This window comes from Anolis carolinensis, chromosome 3 (genome assembly GCF_035594765.1).
Source record: "Anolis carolinensis isolate JA03-04 chromosome 3, rAnoCar3.1.pri, whole genome shotgun sequence".
Classification (NCBI taxonomy): domain Eukaryota; kingdom Metazoa; phylum Chordata; class Lepidosauria; order Squamata; family Dactyloidae; genus Anolis; species Anolis carolinensis.
In genome coordinates, this window is record NC_085843.1 from 190,981,095 (window position 1) to 190,997,849 (window position 16,755).

Sequence of the window (16,755 nt, forward strand, 5' to 3'; positions counted from 1 at the left end):
AAAATGATGAAATTTTCCAGAAAAAGTGACCTCTGCCAAATCTGGAAAACTTGCCAAATTTTCATTTTTCTGACCCGCCGGGTTTGGAAAATGATGAAATTTTCCAGAAAAAGTGACCTCTGCCAAATCTGGAAAACTTGCCAAATTTTCATTTTTCTGACCCGCCGGGTTTGGAAAATGATGAAATTTTCCAGAAAAAGTGACCTCTGCCAAATCTGGAAAACTTGCCAAATTTTCATTTTTCTGACCCGCCGGGTTTGGAAAATGATGAAATTTTCCAGAAAAAGTGACCTCTGCCAAATCTGGAAAACTTGCCAAATTTTCATTTTTCTGACCCGCCGGGTTTGGAAAATCTTCAAATTTTCCAGAAAAAGTGACCTCTGCCAAATCTGGAAAACTTGCCAAATTTTCATTTTTCTGACCCGCCGGGTTTGGAAAATCTTCAAATTTTCCAGAAAAAGTGACCTCTGCCAAATCTGGAAAACTTGCCAAATTTTCATTTTTCTGACCCGCCGGGTTTGGAAAATGCCTGCAAATTTTCCAGAAAAAGTGACCTCTGCCAAATCTGGAAAACTTGCCAAATTTTCATTTTTCTGACCCGCCGGGTTTGGAAAATGATGAAATTTTCCAGAAAAAGTGACCTCTGCCAAATCTGGAAAACTTGCCAAATTTTCATTTTTCTGACCCGCCGGGTTTGGAAAATGATGAAATTTTCCAGAAAAAGTGACCTCTGCCAAATCTGAAAACTTGCCAAATTTTCATTTTTCTGACCCGCCGGGTTTGGAAAATGATGAAATTTTCCAGAAAAAGTGACCTCTGCCAAATCTGGAAAACTTGCCAAATTTTCATTTTTCTGACCCGCCGGGTTTGGAAAATGATGAAATTTTCCAGAAAAAGTGACCTCTGCCAAATCTGGAAAACTTGCCAAATTTTCATTTTTCTGACCCGCCGGGTTTGGAAAATCTTCAAATTTTCCAGAAAAAGTGACCTCTGCCAAATCTGGAAAACTTGCCAAATTTTCATTTTTCTGACCCGCCGGGTTGGGAAAATCTTCAAATTTTCCAGAAAAAGTGACCTCTGCCAAATCTGGAAAACTTGCCAAATTTTCATTTTTCTGACCCGCCGAATTTGGAAAATGATGAAATTTTCCAGAAAAAGTGACCTCTGCCAAATCTGGAAAACTTGCCAAATTTTCATTTTTCTGACCCGCCGGGTTTGGAAAATCTTCAAATTTTCCAGAAAAAGTGACCTCTGCCAAATCTGGAAAACTTGCCAAATTTTCATTTTTCTGACCCGCCGGGTTTGGAAAATCTTCAAATTTTCCAGAAAAAGTGACCTCTGCCAAATCTGGAAAACTTGCCAAATTTTCATTTTTCTGACCCACCGGGTTTGGAAAATCTTCAAATTTTCCAGAAAAAGTGACCTCTGCCAAATCTGGAAAACTTGCCAAATTTTCATTTTTCTGACCCGCCGGGTTTGGAAAATGATGAAATTTTCCAGAAAAAGTGACCTCTGCCAAATCTGAAAAACTTGCCAAATTTTCATTTTTCTGACCCGCCGGGTTTGGAAAATGATGAAATTTTCCAGAAAAAGTGACCTCTGCCAAATCTGGAAAACTTGCCAAATTTTCATTTTTCTGACCCGCCGGGTTTGGAAAATGATGAAATTTTCCAGAAAAAGTGACCTCTGCCAAATCTGGAAAACTTGCCAAATTTTCATTTTTCTGACCCGCCGGGTTTGGAAAATCTTCAAATTTTCCAGAAAAAGTGACCTCTGCCAAATCTGGAAAACTTGCCAAATTTTCATTTTTCTGACCCGCCGGGTTTGGAAAATGATGAAATTTTCCAGAAAAAGTGACCTCTGCCAAATCTGGAAAACTTGCCAAATTTTCATTTTTCTGACCCGCCGGGTTTGGAAAATGATGAAATTTTCCAGAAAAAGTGACCTCTGCCAAATCTGGAAAACTTGCCAAATTTTCATTTTTCTGACCCGCCGGGTTTGGAAAATCTTCAAATTTTCCAGAAAAAGTGACCTCTGCCAAATCTGGAAAACTTGCCAAATTTTCATTTTTCTGACCCGCCGGGTTTGGAAAATGATGAAATTTTCCAGACAAAGTGACCTCTGCCAAATCTGGAAAACTTGCCAAATTTTCATTTTTCTGACCCGCCGGGTTTGGAAAATCTTCCAATTTTCCAGACAAAGTGACCTCTGCCAAATCTGGAAAACTTGCCAAATTTTCATTTCTCTGACCCGCCGGGTTTGGAAAATCTTCCAATTTTCCAGACAAAGTGACCTCTGCCAAATCTGGAAAACTTGCCAAATTTTCATTTTTCTGACCCGCCGGGTTTGGAAAATCTTCCAATTTTCCAGACAAAGTGACCTCTGCCAAATCTGGAAAACTTGCCAAATTTTCATTTTTCTGACCCGCCGGGTTTGGAAAATCTTCCAATTTTCCAGACAAAGTGACCTCTGCCAAATCTGGAAAACTTGCCAAATTTTCATTTTTCTGACCCGCCAGGTTTGGAAAATCTTCCAATTTTCCAGACAAAGTGACCTCTGCCAAATCTGGAAAACTTGCCAAATTTTCATTTTTCTGACCCGCCGGGTTTGGAAAATGATGAAATTTTCCAGAAAAAGTGACCTCTGCCAAATCTGGAAAACTTGCCAAATTTTCATTTTTCTGACCCGCCGGGTTTGGAAAATGATGAAATTTTCCAGAAAAAGTGACCTCTGCCAAATCTGGAAAACTTGCCAAATTTTCATTTTTCTGACCCGCCGGGTTTGGAAAATGATGAAATTTTCCAGAAAAAGTGACCTCTGCCAAATCTGGAAAACTTGCCAAATTTTCATTTTTCTGACCCGCCGGGTTTGGAAAATGATCAAATTTTCCAGAAAAAGTGACCTCTGCCAAATCTGGAAAACTTGCCAAATTTTCATTTTTCTGACCCGCCGGGTTTGGAAAATCTTCAAATTTTCCAGAAAAAGTGACCTCTGCCAAATCTGGAAAACTTGCCAAATTTTCATTTTTCTGACCCGCCGGGTTTGGAAAATGATGAAATTTTCCAGACAAAGTGACCTCTGCCAAATCTGGAAAACTTGCCAAATTTTCATTTTTCTGACCCGCCGGGTTTGGAAAATCTTCCAATTTTCCAGACAAAGTGACCTCTGCCAAATCTGGAAAACTTGCCAAATTTTCATTTCTCTGACCCGCCGGGTTTGGAAAATCTTCCAATTTTCCAGACAAAGTGACCTCTGCCAAATCTGGAAAACTTGCCAAATTTTCATTTTTCTGACCCGCCGGGTTTGGAAAATCTTCCAATTTTCCAGACAAAGTGACCTCTGCCAAATCTGGAAAACTTGCCAAATTTTCATTTTTCTGACCCGCCGGGTTTGGAAAATCTTCCAATTTTCCAGAAAAAGTGACCTCTGCCAAATCTGAAAAACTTGCCAAATTTTCATTTTTCTGACCCGCCGGGTTTGGAAAATGATGAAATTTTCCAGAAAAAGTGACCTCTGCCAAATCTGGAAAACTTGCCAAATTTTCATTTTTCTGACCCGCCGGGTTTGGAAAATCTTCCAATTTTCCAGACAAAGTGACCTCTGCCAAATCTGGAAAACTTGCCAAATTTTCATTTTTCTGACCCGCCGGGTTTGGAAAATCTTCCAATTTTCCAGACAAAGTGACCTCTGCCAAATCTGGAAAACTTGCCAAATTTTCATTTTTCTGACCCGCCGGGTTTGGAAAATGATGAAATTTTCCAGAAAAAGTGACCTCTGCCAAATCTGGAAAACTTGCCAAATTTTCATTTTTCTGACCCGCCGGGTTTGGAAAATGATGAAATTTTCCAGAAAAAGTGACCTCTGCCAAATCTGGAAAACTTGCCAAATTTTCATTTTTCTGACCCGCCGGGTTTGGAAAATCTTCAAATTTTCCAGAAAAAGTGACCTCTGCCAAATCTGGAAAACTTGCCAAATTTTCATTTTTCTGACCCGCCGGGTTTGGAAAATGATGAAATTTTCCAGAAAAAGTGACCTCTGCCAAATCTGGAAAACTTGCCAAATTTTCATTTTTCTGACCCGCCGGGTTTGGAAAATGATGAAATTTTCCAGAAAAAGTGACCTCTGCCAAATCTGGAAAACTTGCCAAATTTTCATTTTTCTGACCCGCCGGGTTTGGAAAATGATGAAATTTTCCAGAAAAAGTGACCTCTGCCAAATCTGAAAAACTTGCCAAATTTTCATTTTTCTGACCCGCCGGGTTTGGAAAATCTTCAAATTTTCTAGAAAAAGTGACCTCTGCCAAATCTGGAAAACTTGCCAAATTTTCATTTTTCTGACCCGCCGGGTTTGGAAAATCTTCCAATTTTCCAGACAAAGTGACCTCTGCCAAATCTGGAAAACTTGCCAAATTTTCATTTTTCTGACCCGCCAGGTTTGGAAAATCTTCCAATTTTCCAGACAAAGTGACCTCTGCCAAATCTGAAAAACTTGCCAAATTTTCATTTTTCTGACCCGCCGGGTTTGGAAAATCTTCAAATTTTCCAGAAAAAGTGACCTCTGCCAAATCTGGAAAACTTGCCAAATTTTCATTTTTCTGACCCGCCGGGTTTGGAAAATGATGAAATTTTCCAGAAAAAGTGACCTCTGCCAAATCTGAAAAACTTGCCAAATTTTCATTTTTCTGACCCGCCGGGTTTGGAAAATGATGAAATTTTCCAGAAAAAGTGACCTCTGCCAAATCTGGAAAACTTGCCAAATTTTCATTTTTCTGACCCACCGGGTTTGGAAAATGATGAAATTTTCCAGAAAAAGTGACCTCTGCCAAATCTGGAAAACTTGCCAAATTTTCATTTTTCTGACCCGCCGGGTTTGGAAAATGATGAAATTTTCCAGAAAAAGTGACCTCTGCCAAATCTGGAAAACTTGCCAAATTTTCATTTTTCTGACCCGCCGGGTTTGGAAAATGATGAAATTTTCCAGAAAAAGTGACCTCTGCCAAATCTGGAAAACTTGCCAAATTTTCATTTTTCTGACCCGCCGGGTTTGGAAAATCTTCAAATTTTCCAGAAAAAGTGACCTCTGCCAAATCTGGAAAACTTGCCAAATTTTCATTTTTCTGACCCGCCGGGTTTGGAAAATCTTCAAATTTTCCAGAAAAAGTGACCTCTGCCAAATCTGGAAAACTTGCCAAATTTTCATTTTTCTGACCCACCGGGTTTGGAAAATCTTCAAATTTTCCAGAAAAAGTGACCTCTGCCAAATCTGGAAAACTTGCCAAATTTTCATTTTTCTGACCCGCCGGGTTTGGAAAATGATGAAATTTTCCAGAAAAAGTGACCTCTGCCAAATCTGGAAAACTTGCCAAATTTTCATTTTTCTGACCCGCCGGGTTTGGAAAATGATGAAATTTTCCAGAAAAAGTGACCTCTGCCAAATCTGGAAAACTTGCCAAATTTTCATTTTTCTGACCCGCCGGGTTTGGAAAATGATGAAATTTTCCAGAAAAAGTGACCTCTGCCAAATCTGGAAAACTTGCCAAATTTTCATTTTTCTGACCCGCCGGGTTTGGAAAATGATGAAATTTTCCAGAAAAAGTGACCTCTGCCAAATCTGAAAAACTTGCCAAATTTTCATTTTTCTGACCCGCCGGGTTTGGAAAATGATGAAATTTTCCAGAAAAAGTGACCTCTGCCAAATCTGGAAAACTTGCCAAATTTTCATTTTTCTGACCCGCCGGGTTTGGAAAATGATGAAATTTTCCAGAAAAAGTGACCTCTGCCAAATCTGGAAAACTTGCCAAATTTTCATTTTTCTGACCCGCCGGGTTTGGAAAATCTTCAAATTTTCCAGAAAAAGTGACCTCTGCCAAATCTGGAAAACTTGCCAAATTTTCATTTTTCTGACCCGCCGGGTTGGGAAAATCTTCAAATTTTCCAGAAAAAGTGACCTCTGCCAAATCTGGAAAACTTGCCAAATTTTCATTTTTCTGACCCGCCGAATTTGGAAAATGATGAAATTTTCCAGAAAAAGTGACCTCTGCCAAATCTGGAAAACTTGCCAAATTTTCATTTTTCTGACCCGCCGGGTTTGGAAAATCTTCAAATTTTCCAGAAAAAGTGACCTCTGCCAAATCTGGAAAACTTGCCAAATTTTCATTTTTCTGACCCGCCGGGTTTGGAAAATCTTCAAATTTTCCAGAAAAAGTGACCTCTGCCAAATCTGGAAAACTTGCCAAATTTTCATTTTTCTGACCCACCGGGTTTGGAAAATCTTCAAATTTTCCAGAAAAAGTGACCTCTGCCAAATCTGGAAAACTTGCCAAATTTTCATTTTTCTGACCCGCCGGGTTTGGAAAATGATGAAATTTTCCAGAAAAAGTGACCTCTGCCAAATCTGAAAAACTTGCCAAATTTTCATTTTTCTGACCCGCCGGGTTTGGAAAATGATGAAATTTTCCAGAAAAAGTGACCTCTGCCAAATCTGGAAAACTTGCCAAATTTTCATTTTTCTGACCCGCCGGGTTTGGAAAATGATGAAATTTTCCAGAAAAAGTGACCTCTGCCAAATCTGGAAAACTTGCCAAATTTTCATTTTTCTGACCCGCCGGGTTTGGAAAATCTTCAAATTTTCCAGAAAAAGTGACCTCTGCCAAATCTGGAAAACTTGCCAAATTTTCATTTTTCTGACCCGCCGGGTTTGGAAAATGATGAAATTTTCCAGAAAAAGTGACCTCTGCCAAATCTGGAAAACTTGCCAAATTTTCATTTTTCTGACCCGCCGGGTTTGGAAAATGATGAAATTTTCCAGAAAAAGTGACCTCTGCCAAATCTGGAAAACTTGCCAAATTTTCATTTTTCTGACCCGCCGGGTTTGGAAAATCTTCAAATTTTCCAGAAAAAGTGACCTCTGCCAAATCTGGAAAACTTGCCAAATTTTCATTTTTCTGACCCGCCGGGTTTGGAAAATGATGAAATTTTCCAGACAAAGTGACCTCTGCCAAATCTGGAAAACTTGCCAAATTTTCATTTTTCTGACCCGCCGGGTTTGGAAAATCTTCCAATTTTCCAGACAAAGTGACCTCTGCCAAATCTGGAAAACTTGCCAAATTTTCATTTCTCTGACCCGCCGGGTTTGGAAAATCTTCCAATTTTCCAGACAAAGTGACCTCTGCCAAATCTGGAAAACTTGCCAAATTTTCATTTTTCTGACCCGCCGGGTTTGGAAAATCTTCCAATTTTCCAGACAAAGTGACCTCTGCCAAATCTGGAAAACTTGCCAAATTTTCATTTTTCTGACCCGCCGGGTTTGGAAAATCTTCCAATTTTCCAGACAAAGTGACCTCTGCCAAATCTGGAAAACTTGCCAAATTTTCATTTTTCTGACCCGCCAGGTTTGGAAAATCTTCCAATTTTCCAGACAAAGTGACCTCTGCCAAATCTGGAAAACTTGCCAAATTTTCATTTTTCTGACCCGCCGGGTTTGGAAAATGATGAAATTTTCCAGAAAAAGTGACCTCTGCCAAATCTGGAAAACTTGCCAAATTTTCATTTTTCTGACCCGCCGGGTTTGGAAAATGATGAAATTTTCCAGAAAAAGTGACCTCTGCCAAATCTGGAAAACTTGCCAAATTTTCATTTTTCTGACCCGCCGGGTTTGGAAAATGATGAAATTTTCCAGAAAAAGTGACCTCTGCCAAATCTGGAAAACTTGCCAAATTTTCATTTTTCTGACCCGCCGGGTTTGGAAAATGATCAAATTTTCCAGAAAAAGTGACCTCTGCCAAATCTGGAAAACTTGCCAAATTTTCATTTTTCTGACCCGCCGGGTTTGGAAAATCTTCAAATTTTCCAGAAAAAGTGACCTCTGCCAAATCTGGAAAACTTGCCAAATTTTCATTTTTCTGACCCGCCGGGTTTGGAAAATGATGAAATTTTCCAGACAAAGTGACCTCTGCCAAATCTGGAAAACTTGCCAAATTTTCATTTTTCTGACCCGCCGGGTTTGGAAAATCTTCCAATTTTCCAGACAAAGTGACCTCTGCCAAATCTGGAAAACTTGCCAAATTTTCATTTCTCTGACCCGCCGGGTTTGGAAAATCTTCCAATTTTCCAGACAAAGTGACCTCTGCCAAATCTGGAAAACTTGCCAAATTTTCATTTTTCTGACCCGCCGGGTTTGGAAAATCTTCCAATTTTCCAGACAAAGTGACCTCTGCCAAATCTGGAAAACTTGCCAAATTTTCATTTTTCTGACCCGCCGGGTTTGGAAAATCTTCCAATTTTCCAGAAAAAGTGACCTCTGCCAAATCTGAAAAACTTGCCAAATTTTCATTTTTCTGACCCGCCGGGTTTGGAAAATGATGAAATTTTCCAGAAAAAGTGACCTCTGCCAAATCTGGAAAACTTGCCAAATTTTCATTTTTCTGACCCGCCGGGTTTGGAAAATCTTCCAATTTTCCAGACAAAGTGACCTCTGCCAAATCTGGAAAACTTGCCAAATTTTCATTTTTCTGACCCGCCGGGTTTGGAAAATCTTCCAATTTTCCAGACAAAGTGACCTCTGCCAAATCTGGAAAACTTGCCAAATTTTCATTTTTCTGACCCGCCGGGTTTGGAAAATGATGAAATTTTCCAGAAAAAGTGACCTCTGCCAAATCTGGAAAACTTGCCAAATTTTCATTTTTCTGACCCGCCGGGTTTGGAAAATGATGAAATTTTCCAGAAAAAGTGACCTCTGCCAAATCTGGAAAACTTGCCAAATTTTCATTTTTCTGACCCGCCGGGTTTGGAAAATCTTCAAATTTTCCAGAAAAAGTGACCTCTGCCAAATCTGGAAAACTTGCCAAATTTTCATTTTTCTGACCCGCCGGGTTTGGAAAATGATGAAATTTTCCAGAAAAAGTGACCTCTGCCAAATCTGGAAAACTTGCCAAATTTTCATTTTTCTGACCCGCCGGGTTTGGAAAATGATGAAATTTTCCAGAAAAAGTGACCTCTGCCAAATCTGGAAAACTTGCCAAATTTTCATTTCTCTGACCCGCCGGGTTTGGAAAATCTTCCAATTTTCCAGACAAAGTGACCTCTGCCAAATCTGGAAAACTTGCCAAATTTTCATTTTTCTGACCCGCCGGGTTTGGAAAATGATGAAATTTTCCAGACAAAGTGACCTCTGCCAAATCTGGAAAACTTGCCAAATTTTCATTTTTCTGACCCGCCGGGTTTGGAAAATCTTCCAATTTTCCAGACAAAGTGACCTCTGCCAAATCTGGAAAACTTGCCAAATTTTCATTTTTCTGACCCGCCGGGTTTGGAAAATCTTCCAATTTTCCAGACAAAGTGACCTCTGCCAAATCTGGAAAACTTGCCAAATTTTCATTTTTCTGACCCGCCGGGTTTGGAAAATCTTCCAATTTTCCAGACAAAGTGACCTCTGCCAAATCTGGAAAACTTGCCAAATTTTCATTTTTCTGACCCGCCGGGTTTGGAAAATCTTCCAATTTTCCAGACAAAGTGACCTCTGCCAAATCTGGAAAACTTGCCAAATTTTCATTTTTCTGACCCGCCAGGTTTGGAAAATCTTCCAATTTTCCAGACAAAGTGACCTCTGCCAAATCTGGAAAACTTGCCAAATTTTCATTTTTCTGACCCGCCGGGTTTGGAAAATGATGAAATTTTCCAGAAAAAGTGACCTCTGCCAAATCTGGAAAACTTGCCAAATTTTCATTTTTCTGACCCGCCGGGTTTGGAAAATGATGAAATTTTCCAGAAAAAGTGACCTCTGCCAAATCTGGAAAACTTGCCAAATTTTCATTTTTCTGACCCGCCGGGTTTGGAAAATGATGAAATTTTCCAGAAAAAGTGACCTCTGCCAAATCTGGAAAACTTGCCAAATTTTCATTTTTCTGACCCGCCGGGTTTGGAAAATGATCAAATTTTCCAGAAAAAGTGACCTCTGCCAAATCTGGAAAACTTGCCAAATTTTCATTTTTCTGACCCGCCGGGTTTGGAAAATCTTCAAATTTTCCAGAAAAAGTGACCTCTGCCAAATCTGGAAAACTTGCCAAATTTTCATTTTTCTGACCCGCCGGGTTTGGAAAATGATGAAATTTTCCAGACAAAGTGACCTCTGCCAAATCTGGAAAACTTGCCAAATTTTCATTTTTCTGACCCGCCGGGTTTGGAAAATCTTCCAATTTTCCAGACAAAGTGACCTCTGCCAAATCTGGAAAACTTGCCAAATTTTCATTTCTCTGACCCGCCGGGTTTGGAAAATCTTCCAATTTTCCAGACAAAGTGACCTCTGCCAAATCTGGAAAACTTGCCAAATTTTCATTTTTCTGACCCGCCGGGTTTGGAAAATCTTCCAATTTTCCAGACAAAGTGACCTCTGCCAAATCTGGAAAACTTGCCAAATTTTCATTTTTCTGACCCGCCGGGTTTGGAAAATCTTCCAATTTTCCAGACAAAGTGACCTCTGCCAAATCTGGAAAACTTGCCAAATTTTCATTTTTCTGACCCGCCGGGTTTGGAAAATCTTCCAATTTTCCAGACAAAGTGACCTCTGCCAAATCTGGAAAACTTGCCAAATTTTCATTTTTCTGACCCGCCGGGTTTGGAAAATCTTCCAATTTTCCAGACAAAGTGACCTCTGCCAAATCTGGAAAACTTGCCAAATTTTCATTTTTCTGACCCGCCGGGTTTGGAAAATGATGAAATTTTCCAGAAAAAGTGACCTCTGCCAAATCTGGAAAACTTGCCAAATTTTCATTTTTCTGACCCGCCGGGTTTGGAAAATCTTCAAATTTTCCAGAAAAAGTGACCTCTGCCAAATCTGGAAAACTTGCCAAATTTTCATTTTTCTGACCCGCCGGGTTTGGAAAATGATGAAATTTTCCAGAAAAAGTGACCTCTGCCAAATCTGGAAAACTTGCCAAATTTTCATTTTTCTGACCCGCCGGGTTTGGAAAATCTTCAAATTTTCCAGAAAAAGTGACCTCTGCCAAATCTGGAAAACTTGCCAAATTTTCATTTTTCTGACCCGCCGGGTTTGGAAAATGATGAAATTTTCCAGAAAAAGTGACCTCTGCCAAATCTGGAAAACTTGCCAAATTTTCATTTTTCTGACCCGCCGGGTTTGGAAAATCTTCAAATTTTCCAGAAAAAGTGACCTCTGCCAAATCTGGAAAACTTGCCAAATTTTCATTTTTCTGACCCGCCGGGTTGGGAAAATCTTCAAATTTTCCAGAAAAAGTGACCTCTGCCAAATCTGGAAAACTTGCCAAATTTTCATTTTTCTGACCCGCCGAATTTGGAAAATGATGAAATTTTCCAGAAAAAGTGACCTCTGCCAAATCTGGAAAACTTGCCAAATTTTCATTTTTCTGACCCGCCGGGTTTGGAAAATCTTCAAATTTTCCAGAAAAAGTGACCTCTGCCAAATCTGGAAAACTTGCCAAATTTTCATTTTTCTGACCCGCCGGGTTTGGAAAATCTTCAAATTTTCCAGAAAAAGTGACCTCTGCCAAATCTGGAAAACTTGCCAAATTTTCATTTTTCTGACCCACCGGGTTTGGAAAATCTTCAAATTTTCCAGAAAAAGTGACCTCTGCCAAATCTGGAAAACTTGCCAAATTTTCATTTTTCTGACCCGCCGGGTTTGGAAAATGATGAAATTTTCCAGAAAAAGTGACCTCTGCCAAATCTGAAAAACTTGCCAAATTTTCATTTTTTTGACCCGCCGGGTTTGGAAAATGATGAAATTTTCCAGAAAAAGTGACCTCTGCCAAATCTGGAAAACTTGCCAAATTTTCATTTTTCTGACCCGCCGGGTTTGGAAAATGATGAAATTTTCCAGAAAAAGTGACCTCTGCCAAATCTGGAAAACTTGCCAAATTTTCATTTTTCTGACCCGCCGGGTTTGGAAAATGATGAAATTTTCCAGAAAAAGTGACCTCTGCCAAATCTGGAAAACTTGCCAAATTTTCATTTTTCTGACCCGCCGGGTTTGGAAAATGATGAAATTTTCCAGAAAAAGTGACCTCTGCCAAATCTGGAAAACTTGCCAAATTTTCATTTTTCTGACCCGCCGGGTTTGGAAAATGATGAAATTTTCCAGAAAAAGTGACCTCTGCCAAATCTGGAAAACTTGCCAAATTTTCATTTTTCTGACCCGCCGGGTTTGGAAAATCTTCAAATTTTCCAGAAAAAGTGACCTCTGCCAAATCTGGAAAACTTGCCAAATTTTCATTTTTCTGACCCGCCGGGTTTGGAAAATGATGAAATTTTCCAGACAAAGTGACCTCTGCCAAATCTGGAAAACTTGCCAAATTTTCATTTTTCTGACCCGCCGGGTTTGGAAAATCTTCCAATTTTCCAGACAAAGTGACCTCTGCCAAATCTGGAAAACTTGCCAAATTTTCATTTCTCTGACCCGCCGGGTTTGGAAAATCTTCCAATTTTCCAGACAAAGTGACCTCTGCCAAATCTGGAAAACTTGCCAAATTTTCATTTTTCTGACCCGCCGGGTTTGGAAAATCTTCCAATTTTCCAGACAAAGTGACCTCTGCCAAATCTGGAAAACTTGCCAAATTTTCATTTTTCTGACCCGCCGGGTTTGGAAAATCTTCCAATTTTCCAGACAAAGTGACCTCTGCCAAATCTGGAAAACTTGCCAAATTTTCATTTTTCTGACCCGCCAGGTTTGGAAAATCTTCCAATTTTCCAGACAAAGTGACCTCTGCCAAATCTGGAAAACTTGCCAAATTTTCATTTTTCTGACCCGCCGGGTTTGGAAAATCTTCAAATTTTCCAGAAAAAGTGACCTCTGCCAAATCTGGAAAACTTGCCAAATTTTCATTTTTCTGACCCGCCGGGTTTGGAAAATGATGAAATTTTCCAGAAAAAGTGACCTCTGCCAAATCTGAAAAACTTGCCAAATTTTCATTTTTCTGACCCGCCGGGTTTGGAAAATGATGAAATTTTCCAGAAAAAGTGACCTCTGCCAAATCTGGAAAACTTGCCAAATTTTCATTTTTCTGACCCGCCGGGTTTGGAAAATGATGAAATTTTCCAGAAAAAGTGACCTCTGCCAAATCTGGAAAACTTGCCAAATTTTCATTTTTCTGACCCGCCGGGTTTGGAAAATGATGAAATTTTCCAGAAAAAGTGACCTCTGCCAAATCTGGAAAACTTGCCAAATTTTCATTTTTCTGACCCGCCGGGTTTGGAAAATGATGAAATTTTCCAGAAAAAGTGACCTCTGCCAAATCTGGAAAACTTGCCAAATTTTCATTTTTCTGACCCGCCGGGTTTGGAAAATGATGAAATTTTCCAGAAAAAGTGACCTCTGCCAAATCTGGAAAACTTGCCAAATTTTCATTTTTCTGACCCGCCGGGTTTGGAAAATCTTCAAATTTTCCAGAAAAAGTGACCTCTGCCAAATCTGGAAAACTTGCCAAATTTTCATTTTTCTGACCCGCCGGGTTTGGAAAATCTTCAAATTTTCCAGAAAAAGTGACCTCTGCCAAATCTGGAAAACTTGCCAAATTTTCATTTTTCTGACCCACCGGGTTTGGAAAATCTTCAAATTTTCCAGAAAAAGTGACCTCTGCCAAATCTGGAAAACTTGCCAAATTTTCATTTTTCTGACCCGCCGGGTTTGGAAAATGATGAAATTTTCCAGAAAAAGTGACCTCTGCCAAATCTGAAAAACTTGCCAAATTTTCATTTTTCTGACCCGCCGGGTTTGGAAAATGATGAAATTTTCCAGAAAAAGTGACCTCTGCCAAATCTGGAAAACTTGCCAAATTTTCATTTTTCTGACCCGCCGGGTTTGGAAAATGATGAAATTTTCCAGAAAAAGTGACCTCTGCCAAATCTGGAAAACTTGCCAAATTTTCATTTTTCTGACCCGCCGGGTTTGGAAAATGATGAAATTTTCCAGAAAAAGTGACCTCTGCCAAATCTGGAAAACTTGCCAAATTTTCATTTTTCTGACCCGCCGGGTTTGGAAAATGATGAAATTTTCCAGAAAAAGTGACCTCTGCCAAATCTGAAAAACTTGCCAAATTTTCATTTTTCTGACCCGCCGGGTTTGGAAAATCTTCCAATTTTCCAGACAAAGTGACCTCTGCCAAATCTGGAAAACTTGCCAAATTTTCATTTTTCTGACCCGCCGGGTTTGGAAAATCTTCAAATTTTCCAGAAAAAGTGACCTCTGCCAAATCTGGAAAACTTGCCAAATTTTCATTTTTCTGACCCGCCGGGTTTGGAAAATGATGAAATTTTCCAGAAAAAGTGACCTCTGCCAAATCTGGAAAACTTGCCAAATTTTCATTTTTCTGACCCGCCGGGTTTGGAAAATGATCAAATTTTCCAGAAAAAGTGACCTCTGCCAAATCTGGAAAACTTGCCAAATTTTCATTTTTCTGACCCGCCGGGTTTGGAAAATCTTCAAATTTTCCAGAAAAAGTGACCTCTGCCAAATCTGGAAAACTTGCCAAATTTTCATTTTTCTGACCCGCCGGGTTTGGAAAATCTTCAAATTTTCCAGAAAAAGTGACCTCTGCCAAATCTGGAAAACTTGCCAAATTTTCATTTTTCTGACCCGCCGGGTTTGGAAAATGATGAAATTTTCCAGAAAAAGTGACCTCTGCCAAATCTGGAAAACTTGCCAAATTTTCATTTTTCTGACCCGCCGGGTTTGGAAAACCTTCAAATTTTCCAGAAAAAGTGACCTCTGCCAAATCTGGAAAACTTGCCAAATTTTCATTTTTCTGACCCGCCGGGTTTGGAAAATGATGAAATTTTCCAGAAAAAGTGACCTCTGCCAAATCTGGAAAACTTGCCAAATTTTCATTTTTCTGACCCGCCGGGTTTGGAAAATGATGAAATTTTCCAGAAAAAGTGACCTCTGCCAAATCTGGAAAACTTGCCAAATTTTCATTTTTCTGACCAGCCGGGTTTGGAAAATGATGAAATTTTCCAGAAAAAGTGACCTCTGCCAAATCTGGAAAACTTGCCAAATTTTCATTTTTCTGACCCGCCGGGTTTGGAAAATCTTCAAATTTTCCAGAAAAAGTGACCTCTGCCAAATCTGGAAAACTTGCCAAATTTTCATTTTTCTGACCCGCCGGGTTTGGAAAATCTTCAAATTTTCCAGAAAAAGTGACCTCTGCCAAATCTGGAAAACTTGCCAAATTTTCATTTTTCTGACCCGCCGGGTTTGGAAAATGATGAAATTTTCCAGAAAAAGTGACCTCTGCCAAATCTGGAAAACTTGCCAAATTTTCATTTTTCTGACCCGCCGGGTTTGGAAAATGATGAAATTTTCCAGAAAAAGTGACCTCTGCCAAATCTGGAAAACTTGCCAAATTTTCATTTTTCTGACCCGCCGGGTTTGGAAAATCTTCAAATTTTCCAGAAAAAGTGACCTCTGCCAAATCTGGAAAACTTGCCAAATTTTCATTTTTCTGACCCGCCGGGTTGGGAAAATCTTCAAATTTTCCAGAAAAAGTGACCTCTGCCAAATCTGGAAAACTTGCCAAATTTTCATTTTTCTGACCCGCCGGGTTTGGAAAATCTTCAAATTTTCCAGAAAAAGTGACCTCTGCCAAATCTGGAAAACTTGCCAAATTTTCATTTTTCTGACCCGCCGGGTTGGGAAAATCTTCAAATTTTCCAGAAAAAGTGACCTCTGCCAAATCTGGAAAACTTGCCAAATTTTCATTTTTCTGACCCGGCGGGTTTGGAAAATCTTCAAATTTTCCAGAAAAAGTGACCTCTGCCAAATCTGGAAAACTTGCCAAATTTTCATTTTTCTGACCCGCCGGGTTTGGAAAATCTTCAAATTTTCCAGAAAAAGTGACCTCTGCCAAATCTGGAAAACTTGCCAAATTTTCATTTTTCTGACCCGCCGGGTTTGGAAAATCTTCAAATTTTCCAGAAAAAGTGACCTCTGCCAAATCTGGAAAACTTGCCAAATTTTCATTTTTCTGACCCGCCGGGTTTGGAAAATGATGAAATTTTCCAGAAAAAGTGACCTCTGCCAAATCTGGAAAACTTGCCAAATTTTCATTTTTCTGACCCGCCGGGTTTGGAAAATCTTCAAATTTTCCAGAAAAAGTGACCTCTGCCAAATCTGGAAAACTTGCCAAATTTTCATTTTTCTGACCCGCCGGGTTTGGAAAATGATGGAATTTTCCAGAAAAAGTGACCTCTGCCAAATCTGGAAAACTTGCCAAATTTTCATTTTTCTGACCCGCCGGGTTTGGAAAATCTTCAAATTTTCCAGAAAAAGTGACCTCTGCCAAATCTGGAAAACTTGCCAAATTTTCATTTTTCTGACCCGCCGGGTTTGGAAAATCTTCCAATTTTCCAGACAAAGTGACCTCTGCCAAATCTGGAAAACTTGCCAAATTTTCATTTTTCTGACCCGCCGGGTTTGGAAAATGATGAAATTTTCCAGAAAAAGTGACCTCTGCCAAATCTGGAAAACTTGCCAAATTTTCATTTTTCTGACCCGCCGGGTTTGGAAAATGATGAAATTTTCCAGAAAAAGTGACCTCTGCCAAATCTGGAAAACTTGCCAAATTTTCATTTTTCTGACCCGCCGGGTTTGGAAAATGATGAAATTTTCCAGAAAAAGTGACCTCTGCCAAATCTGGAAAACTTGCCAAATTTTCATTTTTCTGACCCGCCGGGTTTGGAAAATGATGAAATTTTCCAGAAAAAGTGACCTCTGCCAAATCTGGAAAAC